Source organism: Thalia democratica, chromosome 4, assembly GCF_965202585.1.
Source record: "Thalia democratica chromosome 4, ktThaDemo2.hap1.1, whole genome shotgun sequence".
NCBI lineage: Eukaryota > Metazoa > Chordata > Thaliacea > Salpida > Salpidae > Thalia > Thalia democratica.
The window spans coordinates 57863357-57869559 of NC_139168.1; the positions used below are offsets into that span (position 1 = coordinate 57863357).

At 26.1% G+C, this 6203-nt stretch overlaps 1 pseudogene; it reads right to left on the reverse strand.

Annotated features, from left to right (window-relative positions):
- Positions 1 to 4584: 4584 nt before the first annotated feature.
- Positions 4585 to 5753, reverse strand: LOC145835275 (V-type proton ATPase 16 kDa proteolipid subunit c pseudogene; annotated as a pseudogene).
- Between the last annotated feature and the right edge of the window lie 450 nt (positions 5754 to 6203).

Sequence of the window (6203 nt, forward strand, 5' to 3'; positions counted from 1 at the left end):
TTCACTCGTGAACATGAAGCTGATGGCTCTTTACCTTTCCTTGATGTCTTAGTTCAACAAACACCAACCTCCTTAAACACATCCATTTATAGTTAACTAACTTTTGTAGGCCAATATATTACTTGGCAGTCTTTTTGGCCCACCTCTAAAAAAACAATCTAATATCATGCTTAGTTTTTCGAGCACATAAAATATGTTCCAAGGTGAAACTAAATGAAGAAATTAATAACATTAAAAGTATTTTTGGCTCCTTTACCCTTTAGAAGTTATTGTACCCTTTAGAAGTTATCGAAAAAACAATTAATAGGACTACAGCAAAGCTTGTCAGCCCTACGAAACACGGCCCAAATAATGTTCAGTATATTTAAGACTTCCATATTTAGGAAAGGAAGCTAAGCTTTTTGAAAACCAAGTTAGAGAAACCGTAGATAACACTTTTGGGGCAGTAAATTTAAGAATAACTCATTTCACCAGAACACCCCTTAACGGGATTGTTAAAGATCACACTCCTGATCCAGAAAAATGCAACATAATCTAAAGTATAAATGCCACTGTGAAAGTGACTTGCAAAAACTACACAAAAGTACTTTAAATGATTATCTATTTACCATTTTTTTATATATGGTATGGTTTTCATCAAAAAATAAGATTATTTGTCAAATAATCAAAAATTACACGTTTTTTATTTTAAAAATCGCTTTGTTAAAAAAACGTAAATACTCGTCAAATTACTGCTTTAAAACTCTTTATAATTTAGGTCACTAAATTTAAAACTTCTGAATTTTTTTGCAGCCTTTCTGTTATATGTGCTGAAACATGAAAAAAATAGTGAGGTTACCTTTAGTACTTTTGTCTTATTTTTATCTTAATTTTTCCCACATTGCCATAAAAAAATTACTTAGCTTTTGAAAATACCAGAAGTTTCAAAACAAAAAACTCTAACATTTTGCATTTCTAAATAACTTAAACAGTTTTTTAATAAAAACCACATCATATCAAATAAAAAATTTAAAAAGCAAGTGTATATAAAAGTATGTCATGTTTTTTGTGTAGTTGCTCTAAGCTTTAGTTTTAGTGTAAAATTAAGAACTATTTTGAGTAATTTTCGAACGAAAAATAAACAAAATTTTGCCTCATTTAACTTTACTTAACTTCATGCATAATCGAAACAGAATTAAAACAAAACCTCCATTATAGCTTTTAGTTTAAATTTCTTTCCACTATCTTATCTAGTATCCACTTTGCATTAGACGATTTTTCTTTTTATTAATTCAAAACTTGTATTAAACAAGCAAAAACAAATTATCGATTTCCAGGAAAAAAAAAACAGAGAAAGTAACTATTTAGTGCAAGCTTTAGTTTTATAGTATATTGAACCGAAATCACAATTAGTTTTTACGAGTATAAAAAATAACAACGACGTTCAAAGTAAGCATAGTCTAAAGAAGTTTCTGTCATCGAACCTTAAAATGAACAGGAAAAAAAGCGCTAAAAAGTGTGATCTAAGGACCTAGTGTAAAAGTAAAGTCGTTAAGTCATTCAGCTCATTTCTTGAGCTAAGATAAATTATCTCTTAACTATAAAAAGCTTTAATTTTAAATAAAAATAGACATAGAACAACGACTGAAAAAAAAACTGAAGTATACTTCACTCATTTACTTTATTTGTTTATACTATACATTAAAAATATGCTTTAACTATATACATTAAAATTAAAAAAAAACACTCATTGTAAAAATTAAAAAAATACAAAACACAACAAAATTTATTAGTAATTAAACATAAAAAAGGTTGCAAAACCTCAAGAACTTGAAAATGTTATATTTTCTTAATAACAAAAAACTTAAGAATTAAAAAAATTTCAGAGAAAAAAGTGTTAGCAATCAATCTTTTACAAGCATAAATTTATTTTCATTACAAATAACGCAATTAATATAAAGTGTACGATAGAAGTTATACAAAGCTATTTAATTGTTACCATATCTCAAATTCGCAAGTTTACTTAAACAAAAACTTTAAGAAAAATAAACTTTAATCATAAACTTACATAAACATATGTATTAATAATAGTATTAAGTAAAGCTTTGTAAAAATTTCCTACACTTTAGTTTCCAAATACATATATAGAAATATGTTAGATTTGTACGAGAGGATATTTTATTAACAGATCATTCTTTTTGCATTGGTGGCTTTTCTAAATGAAAAATATAACTTTATAATCAATTTCTTTACTCCATTGACTTCAATTTGATCAATAATTTCTAATCTTGAATATGAAGTCTTAGTCTTTTTGTACAATACTACAGCAATTTACTTATAATCTTTTACAATACTACTTTTTGCTCTATCTTTAAACTGTCTAGTAAAAACAAACTGCCGCTAAATTTTTTTTAATGCTGACTGTGTTTTATGAATAAATATCTTAATTAAGTGAATGTAACTAGTAATATTAATAGTTCTTTACTATCTCAATTGTATTTTCGATTTAAAATTTGTTGATATTGAAGCTGTTAAACTTCAGAATAATAATGAAACTACTATATTTTAATATATGTTTTCTAAGTCAATTTAAAGTGAGACTTCAATCAAAAAATAAGTCTAAACCATGTCAACTATTAGTAAGCGAGTTCTTTAAGCAAGAATTATTGTTTTTTGTCGTTAAACAAAAAAATTATATTTATGAACAAAGTAAAAAATAAACTTTGTTTTAATTTTTTTTTTATCATCAAGAAATCTTCCATTGATATGTTATAATATTTTTCTACGATGTTTAATTAAAAGGTTATTTATGCATTACACTATAAAAAAAAACATATCTACTTTTTATTACTTTAATATATTTTTTATTCAATAGCGGTTACTGTAACTACTTGATACTACTTCAACCTTCTGTCATGAAATTGTCATAAGATTTAATACTCATAAACACAGTTGGTTTCGTTACTTAGTTTAAGGTATTTTTTGTAACTTCTCATGAAATAGTTTGTTGACGATCGTTTTTCTAACAAAGCAGAATATAATATTAGCAGCTTAAAAGTGCAGTTTACTTTAAAATTATTTTTTTAAATAAAATTGTACAACTCCATTAGAGGGTATTTTGGAAAAATATTTTTGTTTGGTTAAGTGTTTAAACTTGCTAAAATGTGTTAGTTTAACTTTATTTTTTTAATGGTCACATTTCGCGATAAATATTTTATTGATTATCCTTTAATATATTTTTCTAATAAAAAAGTAAAAAGAATTGATTAGGCTTATATTATATAGAAGCATAATTATTTTGTGCAATCAAAAAACCAAACTTCGATTAACTATTAAGAAACAATTCACATCGAATAGAACGAATACATTATTGTAACTAAAACTATCATACAAAAAATCTCCAAGATAATTTATAAGCAAGCGTATGAATACTGCATCGTGTATTTCCTTATTATCCTTTTGTAGCGTAATATTGTATACGTGGGCTAGAAATATAAATGGTCATTTATTTTGAATAAAGAAAGTCGAATAGGTATGGCTACTTATTTTGAACTTGTACATAAAGCGGATTATTTGAGAATATTTATTTCTAACAAACATTATAGTTGAAACAAAGTTTTGTAAAAATATATAAATTTACATAGTTAACTAACAACTTTTGTTGAAAACTTTTTATCTCAGTTGGTTTGAAGTACCTAAAGTGACAATTATAATCGACAAATATTTGAATAAAAAACAAATCGTCTTTAGCTAATAAAAATATTAGAAAAGAAATTGATGTATTATTATATTTTTTAAACGTATGTAAATCTACACTTAAGTTTTAAGACAAACTTTTTAGGCTTATTGTTTAATTAATGAAGGTCAAATATTTTATCAAAACTAACAAATTGCAAAAATGTCAGAAAAATGTCGCGTAATCATTTTTTTTTTTACAGTGATATATTTTTGCAAGGCCTGCATTTTCAATTTATGTAAAGGTTATTGTGTAGTACACATACATGGTTCATTATTAGTGTTAGTTAATACAAAACCATTGTACATTAATACACTTACAAAAACATTAATCGTTCTACCAAATAATTCTTTTAGATTCTCTATTTATATCTTACAAAGTATAAAAAATTACAATTTTATCAAAATACCGATAATTTTTATGTATGTTTTTATACCAATTAGCTTGAGCATCGTGATTTTAAGTCATGTTTAAAACCTGTTTCCCAATAATACTCAATACAAAACGTGCACTTTATATTAAAAAACAGTAGTTGTAAGTTTTTATTTATAAATTATTGAAAACAAAACTAAAATCGATATTCCTACGTTAGCTGTATAAATTTAGCATTTCTACTATTTTCAAGAAGTAGGTAGCAAAGGTGCAAGAATGAAATACTTTTAATGTTTCCTGGGTTTTTCTTTTACCTTAAGAAAATACTGTGTACTTAATAGTTTTAAATTAAATAAAACAAACAAAAATCACGCTTAACAGAAATGCTACAACTTATGTAATTTTATTTCTAACAATTTTGGTATGTAATTCTAGGAATACGTTTACAGACATGAAGCTATAGATAAAACTTAATTTAGAAAATATTATACAAAAAGTGAGGAAAACTGTTTATTATTCATGCACAAAACCTCTAAAAAATAACAAACACCTATATAAATATAAAGAGAACAACAGCAATTTTATAATGGTATACTAAATAAAATTCAGATACATTATTTAAAACAATTTTTGCATGTTTTATAAAAAGCATACTTGACATTAACTTTACAATATTCATTAATAAAGGTGTTAAACAAGATCATTTTGTTATTTGAAAAAGCTGTAAGCTTACTTGGGTAGATTTAAATGAAGCAAATAAACAGCAGGTCACGTTTTTGATAAATAAACAATCTTCCGTAGTATGTTTTTTCGAAGTAGTTTCAACTTTCCCAGTTAAACAAGAAATTCAAATAAAACATAACATTTTCGATCTCTAAATTTTTAAGTAGTGTACACAAGAAACATTGATTGCACTAGTAATAACACATATAAATGTAAAAATTAATATTATGTTTTTAAAGAATTTTATCAAAAGCGATACTTAATAATTAAATATCAGACGGATTCGTTGCAATTTACACTTAGAATATTTTTTTTTTAATCTGAAAACATACTTAATCATAAGTACTTGAATTTATATTAATCAAAAATTTTATGAGTACAATAATAGAAGATACACATGAAAGAAAATGATAAATTTAGTATCACTCAAAAAGTTTACTTCTTGACAACCAACACAAGAGCAGTAATCAGCCCATAAAGACCAAGTACTTCCGCGAAAATAAGAATAAGGATCATACCAACAAACAGCTTAGGCTGTTGGGCTGTTCCTCGGACACCTGTGTCACCAACAATACCAATTGCAAACCCAGCAGCAAGACCTGAAAGGCCAACACTCAAACCAGCACCAAGATGCAAAAATGCTGTATACAGGGACATAGTACTACTTATGTTTTGGGAGATCAACACAGCAATAACTACACCATAAATAGCAATAATACCTGCCATAACAACTGGCACAACTGATTTCATAATAAGGTCAGGTCTCATTACACTCATTGCAGCAATACCTGTTCCAGATTTTGCGGTGCCGTATGCAGCACCAAAGGCACTAAAAATCATAGCTGATGCAGCTCCCATGCAACTGAAGAAGGCTGCGTATTCAGGCCCGGCTGTATCTGTCATTTTTAAGATTTCTGGTACTTACAGAAAATACAAAGAATTTAAGTCTGAAATAAAATTCATTAATTTTTATTTTCTTTTTTAAACTACACTCACAATCTCAATATTGAAAATGGATTTAATTTTACTATTAAACTTATAAAACAGCTTGTGCATATTTTATTTAGTAAATTTAGTAATAATTGCTAATATTTGATTTCAAACTTAAAATAAAAAGTAAATAGCTATTGACATCGAGAAGCTATTTTGAAAATTAATTAATATCAAAATAACTAAACAGATTTAAAATATTCAAAGAAGTTTATAGGGTATAGGGTAGAAGGGATTAGAGTTGGTGATTTGTGAGGGTGTCATATGGATGATGAAAATAAATAAATAATTTGAAACATGCATTTTTTTAACCATTTTTCTTCAAACTTTTACTTATTCTCAAATAAAAATTAAGGCCATAGGGGGGGTTTGACATTTTTTTTTACAAAAATTAACTTTGGCT